The sequence below is a fragment of the Microtus pennsylvanicus genome, chromosome 1, assembly GCF_037038515.1.
Source record: "Microtus pennsylvanicus isolate mMicPen1 chromosome 1, mMicPen1.hap1, whole genome shotgun sequence".
In the NCBI taxonomy this organism is placed as follows: Eukaryota; Metazoa; Chordata; class Mammalia; order Rodentia; family Cricetidae; genus Microtus; species Microtus pennsylvanicus.
The window spans coordinates 11585416-11607313 of NC_134579.1; the positions used below are offsets into that span (position 1 = coordinate 11585416).

Consider the following 21898-nt stretch of genomic DNA (forward strand, 5'->3'; position numbering starts at 1 on the left):
AGTTAATATACACAAAGTGAAATTTAAAAAGTTCGCTTTCACGATGATATTTTTTTGGCAATGTTAAAATGTTTCAAGTGAACAGTCACAGTGCCCTGGCTCACTGTAGATCCCCTGGTTGTGCCCATTCATATCTCTACTATATTAGCTGAGAGGGGAAATGCAGAAAGAAAACGTGACAATTAACAATGTATACTTGGCAAATTGTAACCTTGTTGACATTTTCTGATGATGTATATTTTCATCCCAGCATTCAAAAGTAATCCAAAATTTCCAAATTTCTCATTTTGCAAAGTAAAAATGATACCTGTGCCATTATCTTTAATGGCCCTCCCCCTTAAATTGTTTGAGGAAATCTCTCAGGTTTCATAATTGGCGCATACATTTTGGGTTCTGCCATTTTAATCCACTTAAGTCAAGTTATTGGAATAGCCATGCATTTTCATGAATAAAATTGGGTGCTATTTTACTTCTGTGAACTGAAGAAATGTTTGAGCAAATAACATGACCTGGATTCTTATGAGTCTTGCACTGTAGAAAGCAAGAGGGAGGTTTTCTTGTCAAAATATCAGGGTGTTTTTTTATTCTCCTTCAGAAAATGTTCTTTGAAAATCCTTTGTATTATCAGAGCCACCCCCACAGACAATTAAAAGCAGATATGAAATGATAGATCACATGACCGGAGTTTAAATGTGAAGGCTTTCCCCCCCTTGGTTAAACATCGCAGCAGGCATTACAATACCAGAGGTAACGAATCAATTAAATCCATTTTCCCCTCGGCGTCTCCAAAGCTGCGTGCGGAGTGTTGCTGTATAGTTTAGAGCTGGAGCTAGGACCCAGGGGCCTCCGCAGCCACCAATAGAAGCGCACACTTGGACCTATTTGTATGCAATGCCGTGTGCTCTGCGCATTAATAGTAATACAGATAACGGGTATGAAAGAATTTTCTACTGAAGAAGGAGTGAATATTTTTCCAGGGTGCCGAGACTGAGAAGAAACCTGACTTTCCTTTCTCCGTTCCCGATTCACATTGCAAAGTCTCAGAAGGCTCTTGCAGCGTTTAAACTCGGAAGCCTCTTCTCTGCATAGCAAAGTTGGAGGGCTGCGCCTGCATCAGGGAGCTGCTGGATTTCTGAAGACAGTCTTATGGAAGGGTAAGTCCTGCAAACGACTGCAAAGGAAGTAGCTCTGGCTTTAAAATCGTGAAAGAGGTTTCTTGGTTTTTATGGTGGTGGTCAATGGAGTAGAGAATGGGTGCTGTAAGGACTCTGCAGTTTGCCCAGAAATTGTCAGGGATGCACCAGGGATTTGGGAAGGGTTGCATCAAAAACCTTGAGGCTAAATGGGAAATTGCAGCTTTAAGCTCTGGCGGGATTCAACAAGTTTCCCCGCAGAGATGTGATGTTTGTTTTGTTGCCCTGAACAGGGCCAGGTGTCTCTTATGAGTGAGCTCTGCTTGCTTAACAAAGAAGTTTCTGGATTTTTGCCTGTGCTGTGTGACTGGGTTAATCCTTATTTGAGCGGGTTCTGTGCAACATTTGGGTTTCTTGGGGACACAGCCGGGGCTGCCTCGTGGGAAGTTCCGATTTTCAGTGTCCTGCTGGGTTCGGACTGGACGACTTTGCTGCTTGGTCTGAGGGTCTCTAAGCGCAAGGGTTTGCACTATGTGGAAAGATGCAGAAACCATGCTCTGAGGAGCTCGCAAACTTTGAAAGCTTTCTCCGGGAATGGAGGAGAGTAGAGATTTGGAAAATCAAGCGTTACTTGTGAATTGTGTTGAACTCTTAGAAATAAATAAGTCCTAGAGCTTTTGGAGACCTTTCATTCTAACCCGCCCCTGTTGGCTTGGAAGCGGTTTGTGGCGATGTGGAGATGGGGGATTAAACCAAACCAGCCGGGATATAATCTGAGGGAAAGGAGGAACGAAGAAGGAGAGCTAATGAATGAATAGGGTGCATCCTATCTTTCACACACAAAAACCTCACCCACGGGAAGTATGGGGAAGCGCTCCAGTTGGTGGCGTTTAGCCGCAAAACATTATACGGAGGTCCAGGAGCCTCTGCATTATTGATGATGTGCTATGTCCTTTTGGGGGCCCTTCTTCTTCTTCTCTTAGTCCTCTCTTGCTTCCTCTCTCCGATCCTCCCACCTGAGATCGGAGCTTGGCACAGAGCAACATTGGGCAAGCCAGTCCCACAGCTCTGTGGACACAATAGGGAGAGGCTTGTGAGCCGCCAATGCGGGATGCTAGGAAGCTCTCCTGGAAATCCGGCTGCCGCAGCCTGGGCTGCTAATCTGTTTTGCCCTGGGACGCTGGAGGCTGCCTTGGTTCAGCAGTCTTGCAATATAAAAATTATTAGGAGCTCGCACCTGGGCATAAAGGTCTCTGGTTACTGTCGTAGCAGGTCACTGCTGGAGGCAGAATAGTACATTTGGAAGAGGCGGAATACTATGGCTTTTTATGCATTCTGGGGACTAAGTACTCTACTGGTATGCGAAGATTCCTTGATAGCACCCAAGCAGTAGAAAACCTGTACTTCAAAGGGGGAAAGAAGGAAAACGTGCTGAGATTTTAGAAGGAGAAAGGGCACAATTCAGGCCATTGGTCAGGATTTTCTTTCAAGTGGATGGTTTTAGATACGGGGCTTTGAAACGCTGTCCCCGCCGTCTCTGTAAACCAAAAAGGCTTCCAGATGCGGGAGCTCACTAGAGACTCCTTCTGTAGATGAAGGAAGGGGAAGTCAGGGCAGGAGGCTTCATTTCGCAGTCTTTTAACCCTGCCCTCAACACCTCCCACCCTTTCACGCCCTTGTCAGAGAGGACCAAACCCTGGAAATTCCTCGGTGTACCTTTCTAGTTTAAGAAAAAGAAATTCATGAAGCTGTGAGTTTCACAAAGGCCTGCGAAAAGTGGTGTGTGTGTGTGTGTGTGTGTGTGTGTGTGTGTGTGTGTGTGTGTGTAAGAAGTCAGTGCCAGAGATTATTTTGGTCATTGATTGCCGACCCCTTTCATAGAACACGTAGAGTTTGAAAGGGAAAACTAAGTGAAGTACTCCACAGCACAGTTTGCAGAAGGGACGCTTGGAAGAGATGCATTCATTTGAACACACTGAGATTCGCACTGTCATTGCCTCTACCCTCATTTCTGTGTCCCCTTTGTTTTGGCTACTTGAGAATTAGGATGTAATATTGCAGGCAATGTTTGGAGAACTCAGTGGCCTATGTGGAGAACAACTAGCACTCTGTTTACAGAATTTTCAACTTAGATGCTACCAGGACATTAATGTGGGAGACTGGGTTTTTCATCAAGACCTGTTTGCTTTCTGTCTTGAGGCTCAGGAAGCAAAGGATAAATTCTGGAACATGTTGATGTGTTCAAATAGAAAAACAGGCTGGAGGGTGATCCTTTACCCCACCAAGAGACAGAGAAAGAGAGAGAGGGCGAGACCGTGAGAGGGAAAGAGGGAGAAAAACACAGCCAGATCAATCCTAAAATGATAAGGGCTTATTCAGTAGGAATCTATTGTGTGCCCACAGATGAGTAGATGATTAAAGGTGAGGAGTGTATGAGACATGAAGACATGCATTTCATGCCGGCGCCGTGGCTTTGGATGTCTCTTAGCATATTTCTGCACATCTTCCTGCCTCATGCGCCTTTCAGTTTAGCTTTGTCCAATCTATAGAACAGAAGCACAGTGACACAGACACAGATCCCCAGTGGAGGCTTGCTATAGCAAACAGCTTTTAATCACAGGTTTGCTGCGTTTCCCCCATTTCTTCCCTTCGCATTCCATTCCCTTCCCCTGTCCTTGAACCCATATTACCATCTCCTGGGCTATATCCACTGAAGGTTAGTTGCATCCAGTGATGTAGCAGTGTGCTACATCCTCATGGGAGGAGGGCAGCCATCCAACAGCTGCCTGGGGAGTCACATAGCTTTAAAGCTGACTTTTCCTTACCCTAAGCTGCACACAATACAGAATAAATATCCTAATGTCTCCCCAAAGGCAAGCATTTTCTCTTGTTATAATTGTCTTTTATTTTACAGAACAACCTAATCAGTTCAAATATGCAGCATCCTTGATGAGAAATGAAAGGGAGGCTATGCACTCCTGTACAGGGTACAATACTTGGAAGCTAGTTTTGTGTGCGTTGCTCTGCAGGCTCATCTTTGCCACCTATCTATACTTGATATATTAGTGTTATTTTATATTTAAGCAAGATTTAATATGTTATTTTCCTTAGAAGGCTCAGGAACTCAAGGCACTGCAAAGACTGGAGGGCAGGGGCAAAAAAACAAGGCTACAAAGCCAGGCCTTGGCAGCATGATAAACGAGCAGGCGCAGTGCACCATTTGAAATGTAATTTGAGATGAAGTTCCACCATATCTCTGGCAAAAGAAAGCTTCTTTTGCCTAGAAAACCCAACTGATTTCTTTCACTTTTGTCCCTAAAACATGATACTATAGAGTAGGTAAAAAATTTAACCTTGTTATATAATTATTCTTCCCTAAACTCATCTTTAAAATGAGCATTATTATTGTTTATCCCTTCACACATATATCTAACTATATTAATGCTTTATGAGTCAGACAATTCTCTTAATTCTATAAGGGATTGAGGTCCTAGAACATAGCTGATTTATCTAAGAGTGAAATCAATATTTCCTGAATGATGAAAGACAAGGTGTAGTTTGCCTTCTGAATCCCTGAATTCTTGTCATGCAGGTTGTAAATGATATACACAAGCAGATATGAGGCTATTTAATAGGCTTGAATATTAATGAGTTTTGGAATCCATAGAATTCCTGGAAATAAACACATGTGGGCATCATAGGATGACTAGAAATATTGTCTTGCTTATTTTTTAATACCGGGACTCACAATGATGGCCTTTAAAATTCTCGATAGCCCAGTGTGTTCTCTCACTCTCACAGTTCTCCCACCTCAGGTTCTGGGGTTAGGATTGGTGGAGGATTCCCCTCTGAATGTTATGAACATGTTTTGTTACCATTGGTTAATAAAAAATCCACTTTGGCCTATGGTAGGGCAGAATATAGTTAGGTGGGAAAACAACTGATTGACAGACAAAGAAGGTGGAGTAAGCCAGATGCAAAGTAGCCACCTAAGAAGCAAGATGTGAAGTAACAAACCATGCATGATGGAGGAAGGTCATTGGTTAAAAAAAATAAAGAAACTGCCTTGGCCCATTTTATTGGTTAGAACATAGGTGGGTGGAGTAAACAGAACAGAATGCTGGGAGGAAGAGGAAGTGAGCTCAGATGCCATGCTCCCCTCTTTCGGGAAGACGCGATAGCTCTGCTCTCTGAGGCAGACGCATGAAGCTCAGACCCAGGATGGGCGTAGGCTAGAATCTCTCCCGGTAAGACTGATGCTACACAGTTTATTAGACATGGGTTGATCGGGATATCAGAATTAGCCAGTAAGGGCTAGAGCTAATGGGCCAAGCAGTGTTTAAAAGAATACAGTGTCCGTGTAATTATTTCGGGGCATAAGCTAGCAGGTGGTCCCGGGTGCTGGGGACTTAGCCCCACTGCTCCTATTATAACACATGCACTTGAGGTAAAATATAAAACAATAGAAATGGATGAATTTAAGTTGTAAGAGCTTAAATTAGAAGTAGAAGTATGTCTGAACTGTTGGCCATACTGTGTTGTAATTAATATAAATTTTGTGTGGTTATTCATGTCTGGGTGGCAGGGAAATGAAAGTGTAGTCTCCATTTACATAGCATTTTCTATTCTTCTAAATATTTATACAGCTTTTAAATATATTAATTGTTCCAGCTAACTCTATCTTATTTTCCCTTGTAAGTCAATAAAGAATTTGACAGTTCTTTATATCTTTCTTCTAATGATAAAGAATTCAGAATACCCTAGATATACTTTATTTGTATTTCTCTGAGACCAAACATTTTTAAGGAGTGACATTGCACAGATCTCATAGGTAGTCAGTTACTTTTTTGTAAATTCCACCATCCTGTTTACCTTAGCTCATGGGTCTAAAGGCTGCAGCTTACTGGGTAAATGCATCATTTCAGAAATGGTTCATATCACTACATCCTGGGCTTCTCTGATGTGGAGGATTCCTTGCTTCACTCATAAAGACTGCCCTATCAGTCTGGACAAGTTGATGTTCTTCCTCAACCATGAGATTTCTCTGATAGTGCTAACTCAAACAAGTTGTGACTTCTGACTTTCTAAATCAATTATTATGGGTGCTACAGTTTTTCTCAGAATTAGGACCAGATACCTGGCAGAAAGAACTCAAAGATGGTCAGATTTGTTTTAATCTGTGACTTTAAAAGATTTAGTCCCTTATGGTTGGTAAGACAGGCTAAAGGAAGTCAGGTACCTCAGGATGGGTCAGGGATAGGAAAAAGGGGAATGCTACTACAGGCAAGTATGTCAGTGCCCTTATCCTGTGGGGTAGAGCTACCTATATTCATGGTGGATATTTACCCCTCACTTAGCCTCCACGGAAAATACTCGCGGTAACATACCCACAGATTTGCTTCAACAAATCCTCAAGGCGACTCTAGTCATACAGACAACCAAGGTTAGCTAGCACAACTATCAATATCGTGGAAAGTAAGAAAACACTTCTTTAACATTGGCGCCAAAATAACATGTAGTTAATTCTACGTCATTTTGCAAAGGTTTCTGATCAGTTAAATTTTCTGTTTGTTCATCATGGTTCTATAATTAGAGTTTACTGGTTACTTATTGCCCATAGTAACTCAGATGTTACAAAACATTTGTGGGGTTTCAATAAAAAGAAAATTTTCTTCCTAATCTGTGCTTTTGCCACACCTATATTTTAAACTATCTATTAGATTGTGAAAATTATCTGAAGTATTTTAAAGGAAGTAACTTAAAGGAAACCATTTAAACGTTAAAGTTTTAAAGCAACATATATAATTCTTCTTGCCCAAATTTCTTTCCTACTTGAATTTCCAGTCTCTAAATAAGGCATCATACACACCCAGACGAATCCACTGTGGCCTTGTTCTTTGTGGGATGCTTTACGTTTGTGATGCTTTATGGTGGTTCTTTTTCACAGGCTAAGTCATTCCCTGCTTCCTCTTCCATGGCCACCATTATGTTACTTTCATTCTACTGTTGGAGCTGGCAGTCACAATCATGTGTTTATAAAAGCTACTCTTCTACTTCACAAAGAGTGAACTGTAAACTCCTCCAGATGTCATGATCTGAACCTCGAATTATTTTCTTTATTTTCAGCCTTCATTTGTTTGCATCTTCTAAAATATTTGAGATATTTAGTTTTTGCTGCTTTTGATTATGTCAGAATATTTTCCTGAAATGGTTCTCATTTTCTTGCTCATTTTGTGGTAATAACAAAATTATTGCTTATCCTGTGAAGTTCTTTATGTGAAACAAATGGATCTAAATATGTGCCCCCTTCATATTTCTTCCATAAATGATCCTAAAACTGCAAGACATTTATTTATTAACTACTCCCATGACACTGTGCTAACTGTTCAAATGTTGCTCAAACTTCAAATGTTGACATCTAAATCTATAGCTGGGAGCAGGTTCTTATATTTATGATCCCATCAACTGCGGTATTGGTGCGGGACAATTGCTACAAGTTCAACATGAGTCTCAGAGTAACCACCAATTCAACCAAAGCTACAAAGTCAGTCCCTGCCTCAAAAAACACTGCACACATGCATGCATACATACACGCACACACACACACACACACACACACATATATATATATACACACACATATACATGTGTACAGACAAACTATATTTATATATACACACATATATAAAATATATCCTGAACTATACAGTGGTGTAAAAAGTAGTGAAGATTTGGAGACATGATTAATTCAAAAGGCCTAATTCATACACATAGTATAATAACAGAAGTATTAGCATGTTCTTGTGCATTCCTCTTCACATAAATGAGACTAGAGCTCCCTATAAAGCCTGCTGCTGACATTTATCTCAGCCTCCAGACTGTAGGAATAAAATGATTATTCTTCGTAAGCCACCCTGAATATGGTTCTCTGTTTAAGCAGACAAACCTTAAGTGAAGCATCAGACCATGAGCAAACAAATCATGTACCGTAGTCTCTAGAGTATATAATACAGGTTCTTCAAATACATATTTTAATGAGCATCCCTGATAGAACCAGAAATGGTTTGCCACAGCAGTTGTTCCACAGCTTAGCCAGAGTTTAGGGTGGTGCCATAGCATAGGCTCTAGTCTTTCTAGAATGCTGTGTTTCAAAACCTAAAGCAAGTTAACAATACAAAAACTAAACAAAAAGGTGTGTGATTCCTATGAGTCAGATCAGCGGAGTCATTTTTCCCATGGCTGGGTCTTTCAAGGAAATGGTACAGATATGAATGGCAGAGTTCCCATGACTCCTTACAGAGATCATCTGAGTCCAGGTGTTGCTGTTCAGTGTCTGGAACCTTAAGTTTATGGCTTCTATAATCATTGCCTCTTGATTAGAAGGGCAGAAGTAGAACATGTCTGTACTTATCACCCCCATTAAACATTAAGACATGAAGGCGTAAGTCATAAACAATGCCACACCAGTTTGGAATTATGATTAATAGGGTGGTATTTATTTAAAGGGGAAAAAACTTACAGATCACTGTCAGCCCTCTGCGTAACCAGGAAGGAAGTCAAGTCACCGGCGGAGCAGGAAGTGAAGAGAGAGAGGAGAGGGAAGTGGCCGCTTTTTTAAAGGGAGAGAGACCACGCCCCAAGGGGCTGGTATCTCAGCGGTGATAGGCTGGAGGAGTGGGAGGACCTCCCGCAACACCTCCCCCTTCTGTTTAAATAAGAGAGTTCTAAACCTACTATGAAATTATATACAATAAGTACAAATATCCTATTCTAACTAGCTTAGGTCTTGTATAATAAATAACTTGGCCAAGTCATGAAAGAAAGTAACTACATTTATATAGTCTTCAACCCCATCAAAGATCTGAGAAGGGAAATAATGTTACCTGGGTAATTAGGAAGTTCAGTAAAACAACTTCCAAAACATGCAACAAATCACAGAGACAACTAGCTACCTAGGCAATCACCCAAAGTCACATTAGCAGCGTTGAAGCAACCAACTTTGGCTAAGGCCTAACATAACTGACACACCATTTTCAAAGGCAAGCAACTTTCAAAACTATCTTACCCTGTCTTGGCAGGATAAGACAGCCCTGTTTTATCCATTGATGCATGCTCTGTATCTTTGTCAGTGGTTGAGGTATGGGCATTTCTTTGCCCCAAGGCCAGTTCTGCCAAAAAGAAATGCTCCAGGTGGAGTGTCTTTGGTGCTCAACATTCTCTTGGGAATAGAGTGGTGTTGCCAGGAGCAATTGTGTCTCACTACCACAAAACTCTGAGTTAGATTAAAGGCCATTTTCTACAGCTCTTTGAAGAAGTTGAAGATTATCTATCTATACTGAGTATAATCTCTATATATCTAAAGAACCTGATTAGTCTAATTATAAATGACAAACTTAGATGACTATTAGTCTATATAATTCTCAATATCTATCTAACTTAAAGACTAAGACAATAAACGACTGTGAAACAAATGAGGACAATGACCTCCAAATATAAACAATGTACAAATATACATTGCAGTGGGTAAATATATACCAATACACGAACATTATATAAGTATCTTAATCAGAGGTAGAAATGTACACTGCAATATGGTAAATATATACAATATATATATGTCAATACATAAAAAATGTTTTAAACAGAGGTAGAAACATGAATGCATACAATAGTCAATACAATTTAACTTTGTATCAATATACAAGAATCTATATCAATATATTTGTCTAACAACAGTAACTCACAATTACAAATCTATTATCCCATCATCCCTCTTTTTTTTTTTTTTTTCAAAATGATCCCTGAGCTTATAAAATTCCTCCCCCAACCCTCAATCGTATACTAATTATAATCAACCCCTAAATGATGTCCCTAAACCCAAGGGCAAACTTTACTGGGAGAGGGGACGTCGTCCTCTAAAATTACTTCCAGCTGTCATAGGGGCGACGTTCTTTCTGGGGGATCCTGTGAAAGTAAAATGATGGTTAAATTTCAAGATCAATGTCTTTTAAAATTGCAAATAGTCTCTGAGTATTTTGTGGAGATCTGGCCAGAATGTTGTACAAGATGTGCACCATTTCAGCTAACCAAGTTGGAACTGTCTTGTGCAGCTGGTACCCAAAGCAGGTCTTGTTGTAGCGCTATCAGTATCTGACGTCATATCAACCAGGTGGAGTTGTTGTTATGGGGCCCCATCTTCTTCCTGGAAACTTCAAATGTCACTTCAGGAAAAACTCATTGTTCATTATGAAAAACTTAAGCATTAATCATATAGACATATATATATATATATATATATTCAATGAAAGACATGATAGATATATTCAATGAAAAGTATGATAGATATGAAGAAAAGCAAAGATGTTTTCTAAACTCATATTTCTTTCTGTCCCACATCATGGCTCTTGACATGAGACAGAAACTCCAGAAACTCTGGGTTTTTCTCTTACTAACAGGCTTGGAATTGGAGAGGGACTGAGCCAGAGTCCAACTTCAAAACCAGCTTTATAAATTTAGAAATATGGTTTAATATTACTTACACAACCCATTCAGTTTTCTTGATATTTCCTATCGGGCAGGTATTTTTCCATCTGTCAGTATCCAAACATCCAGGGTCCCTTGAATTTCTCAAAGATGAGTGTTTTCCTGTGGAGATAAGAACAGAACCCTGCCCCCATTCTATATGTTTTTCTTACCACCTGTATGAATATCATCATTGTGGATGAGTTGTCATTTCTCCTTTCCAAGAGGTTTCTCTTCTTCAAATCGAAACTTTATTAATTTTGATGGTATCCACAATTTTTCTTCTCCTGTGGAAACAAGAGCAAAACCCCTTCCCCAACGTAGCACATCTCCTGGCTTCCACTGAGAGGTCAGCACATCTTTGAAATAAATCGGTTGATTTAGTTCAGCAGACTTTTCCATTATCCAATGTCTTTCTGCTGCTGTCGTTCCTTTCTCATTAGCGTTAAGAAAATTCAAGGTTAATAAAGCATTATGTAATCTATTTCTGGGGGTATTTTCGGTCCCTTTCTGTTTGTTCAGCATATCCTTTATAGTACGATTTGATCTTTCTATAACTGCCTGACCTGTAGGATTATTTGGTATACCTGTAATGTGTTTTATATTATAATAATCAAAAAAGCGTTTCATTTTCTTAGATACATATGCTGGACCATTATCTGTCTTTATTTGTGCAGGTATACCCATGATGGCCATAACTTCCAATAAATGTGTGATTACTGAATCAGCCTTTTCTGAGCTCAGGGCAGTAGCCCATTGAAAACCTGAATACGTGTCTATGGTGTGGTGTACATATTTTAATTTACCAAATTCCATAAAGTGGAACACATCCATCTGCCAGATTTCATTTCTCTTAGTGCCCTTTGGGTTACTCCCTGCAGGCAACGGTGTTTGATTATAGAAAGAACAAGTAGGACATCTCTTTATAATGTCCTTAGCTTGTTGCCAAGTAATGGAAAATTCTTTCTTTAGGCCTTTACTATTGACATGATGCTTCTTATGAAATTCTGAGGCCTGCAACACACTTCCAATCAATAATTGATCAATCTCAGCATTGCCTTGGGCTAGAGGACCAGGCAGACCTGTATGGGAACGGATGTGTGTTATGTACATCGGACAAAGCCTGTTCCTGATTATGTCTTGTACCTGGATAAACAATGAAGTCAACTCTGTGTCATCTGGTATAAATTCAGCGGTTTCAATATGCAAGATAACTCTTTCTGCATATTGTGAATCTGTAACTATATTAAGAGGTTCTTTAAAATCCCTTAGCACCATAAGAATGGCATATAATTCTGCCTTCTGGACAGAATTATAAGGGCTTTGTTCCACCTTACTCAATTCATCTGACTTGTAACCTGCTTTCCCTGATTTATTTGCATCAGTATAGAACGTACGGGCTCCAGTTATTGGAGCATCACGCACAATTCTAGGAAGAATCCAAGAAGTTCTTTTTATGAGGTTAAGTCTACCACTTTTGGGATAGTTGCTATTAATTTCTCCCAAAAAATTAGCACAAGCTCTTTGCCACGGTTCATTGTCTTCCCATAACTTTTTTATTTCTTCAGTAGTAAAAGGCACTATAATTTCTGCTGGGTCTATACCTGCTAGTTGACGAAGTCTCAGCTTACCTTTTATAATTAATTCAGAGACTTTTTCCACATAAGTTTTTAATTTTTTACTTGGTTTATTAGGTATAAATATCCACTCTAAAATAATATCTTCCCTCTGCATTAGAATCCCTGTAGGAGAAATTCTGGAAGGCAATATGACTAGGATGCAGCTAAGATTTGGGTTCACCCTATCCACATGTGCCTCCTGTAATTTTTCCTCAATCATTGTCAGTTCCTTTTCTGCTTCAGCTGTCAGTTCTCTTGGACTATTCAAATCTTTATCACCATCTAAGGTTTTGTTTAAATGGACTATTAGATCAGGTGTTATCCCAACAGCTGGTCGTAGACTGGAAATGTCTCCTAACAATCTTTGGAAGTCATTAAGAGTCTTTAAGCGGTCTCTCCTAATTTGTGCCTTTTGCGTTTTAATTTTCTCTAACCCTATTCTGTAACCTAGGTAATTAATAGAGTTTCCTCTTTGAATCTTTTCAGGGGCAATTTGTAATCCCCACCTAGGCAAGACTTTCTTTACTTCTTCAAACATCCTTTCTAAAGTATCTTTATTTGAATCAGATAACAAGATGTCATCCATGTAATGATAAATAATGGACTTGGGGAATTGTTTACGAATTATTTCCAATGGCTTACTTACAAAATATTGGCACAGTGTAGGACTATTGAGCATACCCTGTGGGAGGACAGTCCATTGATATCTCCTATTGGGCTGAGAATTATTATAAGTAGGCACTGTAAAGGCAAATTTTTCTCTATCCTTTTCTTGTAATGGTATAGTGAAAAAACAATCTTTCAAATCAATAACTATAAGAGGCCATCCTTTTGGTAACAGAGAAGGCAAAGGAATTCCAGATTGTAGTGAGCCCATAGGTTGAATTACTTTGTTGACAGCTCTTAGATCTGTCACCATTCTCCATTTACCAGATTTCTTTTTTACAACAAACACAGGAGAATTCCAAGGGCTGGTTGATTCTTCAATGTGGTGAGCATCTAGTTGCTCCTGCACCAGCTGTTCCAATGCCTGTAGTTTATCTTCAGCTAGAGGCCACTGTTTGATCCATATTGGCTTCTCAGTTAGCCATTTTAAAGGTAGGGCTGTTGGTACCTCTAAAGGTTTGGTATTTGCTGTATGTTCTTGTACAGCCTGAATGGCTAGTGACCTTTTTCCATAATACCTCATCATATACTTCCCAGAATTATGAGTTCCTGGAACTACAGGAATGTTAATCTGGGTATTCCATTGCTGTAGCAGGTCACGGCCCCATAAATTTATGGCAATATTGGCTATATATGGCCTTAGTCTTCCTATTTGCCCTTCGGGCCCTATGCATTCAACCCATCTTGTGCTTTGTTTTACACGAGATAGGGTTCCAATTCCCAGGAACTGAACATCTACCTCTTGAAGAGGCCAATTCGGATGCCAAGATTCTGGGGTAATGATACTTACATCCGCACCTGTGTCTAATAAGCCTTCAATAAAAGTGCCATTTATACAGACTCTTAGCTTTGGTCTTTGATCATTAATAGAAGTCTGCCAAAATATACGTTTACTCTGTCCAACTGGGTTTTTTGACTCATCCTCCACATGGATTTCATCATTTAGACCAGTATTACTTTTTACAGCAGAAATTGGAGCTTTTAATTTTCTTGGTGAGGCACGTTCTCCACTGTGACTGGGAATGACTGGGCCACTGTTGGCTTGGGGGCCTGCGAGAGGCCCCTCAAGGAGTTTCCCGACGGTATCGGGTTGCCTTGTTTGTCTGTTGTTGACCTGCATTCATTGGACCAATGTCGGCCTTTACCGCATCTCCTACATATACCTGAAGGCCTAGGTCTCCTATCTTTGTCATTCCCAGAGGAGATAATATTCCTAGAAATTCTGTGCCTGCAATCCCTTTTCAGATGTCCTAATTTACCACAATTAAAACACCTGGCAGTTTGATGTCTCCTCATTGCTGTGGAAATCGCTTCTCCTACCCAAGATTCATCGTTATAGCTAAACGTCTCAACATTCATCGTATGCTGAATCCATTCATCCATAGGTGCTGATCTAGACTTTAAAGGCCCAATTATCTTTTTGCATTCTATGTTTGCATTCTCAAAAGCTAGAGATTCAAGAAGTATTCGTCTAGCTTCTGGGTCTGTTACCCCTATGTCTAGAGCCTTAATTAATCTTTGCAAAAAGTCAATAAAGGGTTCTCTCTGTCCCTGCCTAATTCTGGTATATGATTCAACCCTTTTTGCTGGATCTTGTATCCTATTCCAAGCATTTAAAGCTGCTTGGTGACATAGACACAGTACTTCATCATCATAAAGAGCTTGGACCTGTGGATCAGCATATTCTCCTGCACCAAGAATTTGATCTTGGGAAACCTCAATACCTTTTGCTCTTCCTTGCTGTTCCATATGTTTGGATTCTTCTCTGAAATAAATTCCAAACATCAAGGAAGGTCCATTATCTAAAACTGCAGACACTAACTGGTGGAAATCATGGGGGGTAGCTCTAGCATTAGAAGCCCAAGTCCTTATCATTTCCTTTACATATGCAGAGTGCAAGCCAAAATTAACAATAGCTTGCTTAATTTCTTTTAGATCATTCATTGCTATTGGCGTCCATCTAGCTTCTCTGACTCCCTTTGAGCCTTTAGAAGTTGACGCTTTGTCAGAATTAAGTATAGGGTATGCCGCTAAAACCTTGGATAATCCAGTTCTAATAGCTGGTGTTGGCATTGTATCCTGTCCTTGTGCCTTATTACTCTGTTCACCAGCTCCAATCATTTCTTCAATCATTTCAAGTCTTCTTATTATTGTCTTTATTATTGTCTCTTTTGAATCCTGAATCTCCTGACCTGCATGAGTTTCTAGTAAAGATTGTATGGTTCTTAGGAGTGCCATGATCTTCCTAAATGATAGAATATTCAAAAGAATACTGAAACCTAGTAACCAGTAAATTAAGTTATCCCCATAGTCATATAAACCTTGCATGATATAACCCATTGTATTGGTAACCAGAACAGTAAAATTCGCGTTGGAAACGAGAACTGCCATATTACCTATTATCCAGCAGGTGGCGCTGTTGCCAAGTCTCGACGAAAACACGGTCCTGTTTCAGAGTCCGCCTAGTATTTGTTAAAAACTGGAAAATGTAAGTTGCTCAACAAAGTAAATGTAATTAAATCAATTCCAGAGATGGAACCAGAAACCTAGAATCCAGGGGTAGAGAAGAGCAATCTGGAAGCTACTTATGCCTCCACGTGACAGAGTCACCCTGAGGGGTTGCAGCTTTCAGCAACCGCGTGCTCTGGTTCGCGCCACTTAAGAGCTGTGCTTGCAAGGGAGATTTGAAAACGACTCAGAAAAGAGCAAATCACGCGGGCAGAGACTACGCGGGCCTGTGGAGTTTAAATCCACAGGCAGCGGCTGAGGAAGCAAGGGCTCCCGCCAAGCCGAACAAGCGCCCGCCAAGCCGAACTTGCGGCCGCCAAGCCGAACTTCCGGCCGCCAAGCCGAACTCGCGGCTGCGAGCCGGGAGAGGTTCTAAAACCAAACGTTGGGCGCCAAATGAAGGCGTAAGTCATAAACAATGCCACACCAGTTTGGAATTATGATTAATAGGGTGGTATTTATTTAAAGGGGAAAAAACTTACAGATCACTGTCAGCCCTCTGCGTAACCAGGAAGGAAGTCAAGTCACCGGCGGAGCAGGAAGTGAAGAGAGAGAGGAGAGGGAAGTGGCCGCTTTTTTAAAGGGAGAGAGACCACGCCCCAAGGGGCTGGTATCTCAGCGGTGATAGGCTGGAGGAGTGGGAGGACCTCCCGCAACAAAGACAGTCACTATAAAGTCAAGTTTCCTGCCCACCCTTCTAGATTGCATCTTCTAACAAGAAGTTCATGTTATAAATTTTGTGAAGACGTTTTCATTTTTAGAATATTTACATTGTTATCATTTTTACTTATGTGTACATAAGTGTGTCTGTGTGTTGGCTGTGCACATGAGTACAGGTGCCTCTGAAGGTAGGAGACATGGGATCCCCTTGAACTGGAGTTAAGACAACTGGGCGGCTTCCCTTCCTGAGTTCTGGGAACATAACTTGGGTCCCTGGAACTATCTCTGTATTCGCCTACTTGATTTTATGTTCTGATACCTATGTGTACCAAGAACAATTCTGAACCACATTTACTGCTGTGAGACTAACTGAAATATTTAGATAAACTTCAATTATATGAATATTGTCCTCATGATCTCCTCAAGTTGTCTTAGGTAGATCCACTTCATACATTTTCATTACTCTGTAGTATTGAGCATAACATGTGTACTATAATTTGTGCTTCCCATTCTTATTAATTTATTTGAATTTACCAGAATGAAAATTAATGTAACAATGTTACTACACATTTCATTATGCAAGTGCCTAATATTTTCTTAGTTGTATTTAGAATTGAAAGGACTTAGCCACATGTTATGAACTTTTGGTTCTCATTTTTTTTAATACTTTCTTCTCACATACAATATGTCCTGACCACAGTTTCCCCTCCCTCCATGCCTAAAATCCCCACTCCACCAACTTCCTCTTTCCCAGATCCACTCCCCCTCCATTCATCCTCAGTTTTTTATTGCTGTGAAAAAGTGCCTAAGGAAATCAGTCTGAAATAAAAAAAAAAAAAAAAAAACAACTATTTTGTCTCAAGGTTTCATAACTGGGTCTACTTTTTCAGACTGCGGGTATCATGCACATCATGAAAACAGAATGTGTCACAGTGACTGCTGCTCCATGTTAGCCAGGAAAGAAACAAATCAATAGACAAATAGAGATCTTGGAAGATACACCCCAGTCATGCCCACAGGGACCTGCTTCCTCCAAATAGACTTTCTTTCCCTCAGGTTCCATTAACTCTCACAGTCCTTTCAACTATGAAGGTTTTGGGGGTAGGGGGGGCGGGAACACAACATTGGTTAGGTGCGAGCCTTCATGATCCAATCCACAGTTCCACCTCTGAATGCTTTTGCTTTGAAAAAGAATTATTAAAACATAACTTTTGTGATAATTACAAGCCCTAACTTATAGCATTACTTCTGTTCTTTTAATTTTTAGATGTTTATTTATTTTAATTTTTGAAAATTTCATATACAAGAAATATACCTACATCATTTCTTCCCCACCCATATTCTCTGTCCCATGATCCATTTCCAACAAATGACCTCTCATCCTATATTATCACATATATATGTGTGTGCATATGTGTGTAAATGTGTATATATATTGCTTTTAATTAGAATTTCAACTTAAGTAGTAATCTTCTAAACAATGAATAAGAATATTTGGATAGTAGCTACTGTGCGGAATATCCCATATTTAGAATGCATTCATCATCATGGACTCTTAAGTTAATAATTATTTGTATAAATAAAATGATAGGAAAATTTGAAATGAATGAATTAATAAAGGGGTTTAGATGAAGCATTAATAGCTTCAATTAATTTGATTTTAAGTAGACAGATAACAGTTATTTAGAATATATTTATGATCATACTAGTGAGGATGCATTTATAATTTTTCAAGTTGTATACTTTTCAAGCTTTGGCAAGTAAAATGTAATCTCAGCCCAATCTAAAATAACCACTGGTAACAAGTACCAAAAAGGCCAGGATGAGCAAGAAAAATTATTCCTTTTATCTTTTTTTGATTGAAATAGATTATTTCCTCAGAAAATATATACTGATCATAGATTTCCCTCCTTCTACTATTTCAAGTTTCTACCCACCTCCCCTCCCATCATATCTATCCCATTTCTGTCTCTCATAAGAAACCAAATGGACTTCTAAGGGATAATAATAAAATGAATTGAAATGAAATATGATAAGGTAAAAATGAAACTAACATATTGGGATAGAACAAAATGAACATCCAGAAGAAAAAGAGCCTTAGAAAATCCAATATATACAGGTGTAGACACAGAGACCCACACAAGCACACTCATGACTTCCCCCAAAAAACTAAATTGTAAGCTGTAATATATATAAAAAGGACTTATAGGATAAAAATAAGAATAAAATGAATAAATAAAATATATCATTGACATATATATATATATATATTCAAATGTATAGCATCTTTGTATTTCTGGGTCTGGCTTAGACCACTCAGAATGATTTTATTCTAGTCCCATTTACATGTGAATTTCATTTTTCAATTTTAAAGGCTGAATAATACTTCATTGTGTGAGTGCACCACAGTTTTTTTATCTGTTGATCTGTTGAGTGACGCCTAGGTTGTTTATATTTCTGTATAATACAAATACCTCACAGTCGTACAGCAGGCATCCATTGAATTAGTAACCTGGTTGAATATGTGTCTCTGTAGTAGAGTGAAACATCCTCTGAATACATGCTCAACAGTGGTACAGCGGGTTCTTGAGGAAGATCAAGTCCCCTTTCCCTGAAAATCACACCGACTTCCATAATTGCTGGACAAGTTTGCAGTCCCACAAGTAATGGATGAATATTCCCCTTCCTCCATGTCTTTGCCAACATAAACAGCCATTTGCTCCATTGATCTCAGACATTCTGAAATGTATAAGAAGAAAATTCAAAGTATTTTAGTATGCATTTTTGTAATGAGCAAGGTAAACATTTTTTAAGTGTTCCCCAGCCATTCTGATATATCAAAATATTCTGTTTAGATCTGTATCCCACTTTTAATTGGTTTATTTGTTTTCTTGATATCCCAGTGTTCTTAGTATTATATACATTTTGGATATTAGAACTCTATCAGATGTGTAGTTTGTAAAAATCTTCTCCCATTCTTTGGGTGTGTTAATCCTAGTGATTTTTTTTTTCAATGAACTACATCTTTGTTTCGTTGATTCTTTTTATCATCTTCATTTGTTTCTATTTATTCAATTTATGCCCAAGTTTGATTATTCCGATCTCATCCTTTTGAGTATGATTTCTTCGTTTTTTTGTTTTGGAGCTTTCAGCTATGCTGCTAAGTTACTAATATCTCCAGTTACATTATATAGTAGTCACTTAGTGATTTGAGCTGGCTTCTTGAAACACTATTTCTGTGACCCATAAGTTTGGGTATGTTGAAAGGTCATTTTCATTCAATCTTAGAAAGTCTTTTAATGTCTTTTTTGTTTATTTTTTCCTTTGTTCATATTACTATCATTATTATTACAAATTTTCCCCTCCTCCCCTTTTTCCATTTTCCTCCCCCTTCCCCAACCCCCTCCCCCTCCCTCTCCATTCCAAAGAGCAGTCAGGGTTCCCTGCCCTGTGGGAAGTCCAAGGTCTTACCCCTCCATTCAGGTCTAGGAAGGTGAGTATCCAAACAGACTAGGTTCCCACACAGCCAGTACATGCAGTAGAATCAAAACCAAGTGCCATTGTCCTTGGCTTCTCATTCACCCCTCCTTGTCAGCCATTTCTTCAGAGAGTCTGGATTGATCACATGCTCCATCAGTCCCAGACCAGCTGGCCTTGGTGAGTTCCCACTAGATCAGCCCCACCATCACAGACTCCTGCCTTAACCCGTTTTCCATTCAGTGGTGAGTTTTTCAGTTTCCAAGTTTTTAAATTTTTTTTTTTTTTGTTGCTGATGTCCACCTTGAATGGTCAGATAGAATGAAGGTTGTTACTTTAATTTTTTTCATATCTATTAAAACTTGCTTTGTGTCCAAGTATATTTTCAATTTTGAAAAAAGTTTCATGAGGTACTAAAAAACAGAGCTATATTCTTGTGTGTTTGGTTGAAATGTTCTGTAAATATCTTTTGGGTTCATCAGTTATCTCCAGCATTTCTCTGTTTAGTTCTGGTCTGGATGACTTGTCTATTGGTGAGACTGGGTATTGAAAAAATTTTCAGTATTGCATTTAATGATCAATATCTGATTTATATGTAATCAAAATAATTCATGATCTTTAGGTTGGTTCATAAATACTAAAAATTGTAATGTCTTCTTAGGAGATTTTTCCTTTGATGACTATGTTATGTCCTTCCTTATCACTTCTGATTAGTTTTGGTTTGAAGTCTATTTTGTCAGGTATTGAAAGGATATCTGGTTTGCTTCTTATATTTATTTTCTTGGAGTATCTTTTTCCAACGGTTTACCATGAGATAATAATGTTTATCCTTAATGTTGAGGCGTGTTTCTTGGATAGCACAGCAGGATAGATCCTGTTTTCACACATAGTTTGTTATTCTATATCCTTTTTGTAATTCAATTAACATGTTTTTAATTTATTTTACATAATGACCACAGTTTCCCCTCACTTCTTTCCTCTATTTCTTCCCCTAACTCCCATGTACCCACCTCCCCATTGAGACTCCTCCTCTATCTCTACTCAGAAAGGGACAATCCTCCCATAGACCTGAACAAAGCATGGCACATCAAATTGAGGTAGGACTGAGCTTCTATCCTCCTCCACCCCCAGCCCCAATTCAAGGCTGAGCAAGATAATCCATCACATCACAGAAAACAGATTTCCAAAAGCCAGCTAAGCAAAAGTCAAGTGTTTGGCTGAGGATCTCTACATTTGCTTCCATCAATTACTAGATAAAGTTGTCTGATGACAATTAGGATAGTCACCCATCTGATTACAGTAGACGGTCAGTTCAGGCATCCTCTTCCCTATTCCTAAAAAGTATTAGTTGGGTTCATCCTTGGGGATTCTTTGGAGTTTCCCTGACATCAGGTTTTTTCCATAGTCCTGAAATGTCTCCCTTATCAAAACATTTATTTTTTTTTACTCTCCCTCTCTGTCCTGCTCCCTAACTCTCCTCCCTCACATAGCCAGTCCAACTGGATGACTCAAGTTCCTACCCCCCCCCCTTCCAGTTTATTCATATAATCTCTTCTATTTCACCTTCCCAGGTAAATCCATATATCCCTCTTTGGGCCTTCTTTGTTAAATAGCCTCTCTCGGACTGCGGATTGTAAGCATGTTATCTTGTACTATGCCCCTAATCGTACTTATGAGTACGTCCATACCATGTTTGTCTTTCTGTGTCCCGATAATTCTCACTCTGAGTGATTTTTTTTCTAGTTACATCCATTTTGTTTACACCTGTGTAATACTCCATTGTATAAATGTACCACACTTTCCTTATCCATCGTTCAATTGAGGGGCAGCTAGATTGTTCCCAGGTTCTAGCTATTATGAATAATGCTGCTTTGAATGGAGTCAAATTTGATTTATATTTCCTTGATGACTAAGGACGTTGAACAACTATTTAAGTGTATTTTGGCCATCTGAGATTCTTCTGTCAAGAATTCTCTGGTTAGAATTGTACCTCATTTTTAATTGGATTGTTTGGTGTTTTGATGTCTAGTTTCTTGAGTTCTTTATATATTTGGGAACTCAGCCCTCTGTCAGATTTGGGGATGGTGAAGATATGTTCCCATTCTGTAGGCTACTGTTTTGTCTTAATGACAGTGTCCTTGGCTTACAGAAGCTTCTCAATTTCAGAAGGTATCATTTATTAATTATTGAACTCAGTGTCTGGGCTCCTGGTGGGAAGTGATTTCTTGTGCCAGTGTGTTCAAGGCTACATACTACTTTCTCTCTCTCTCTCTCTCTTTTTTTTTTTTTTTTTTTTTTTTTGTTTTTCGAGAC

At 39.2% G+C, this 21898-nt stretch overlaps 1 protein-coding gene across 6 annotated transcripts in view; it reads left to right on the forward strand.

Annotated features, from left to right (window-relative positions):
* The first annotated feature begins 696 nt into the window (after positions 1-696).
* Positions 697-21898, forward strand: part of Robo1 (roundabout guidance receptor 1) — a 1008387-nt gene continuing 987185 nt past the window's right edge. For 5 of the 6 annotated variants that reach the window (XM_075953344.1, XM_075953840.1, XM_075953929.1 and 2 more), the window contains exon 1: positions 717-1154. The gene's annotated coding sequence lies outside the window, so the exon portion shown is untranslated. Of the gene's footprint in view, positions 1155-21898 lie in introns of all 6 variants that reach the window. The other variant, XM_075953430.1, reaches the window with a different exon arrangement.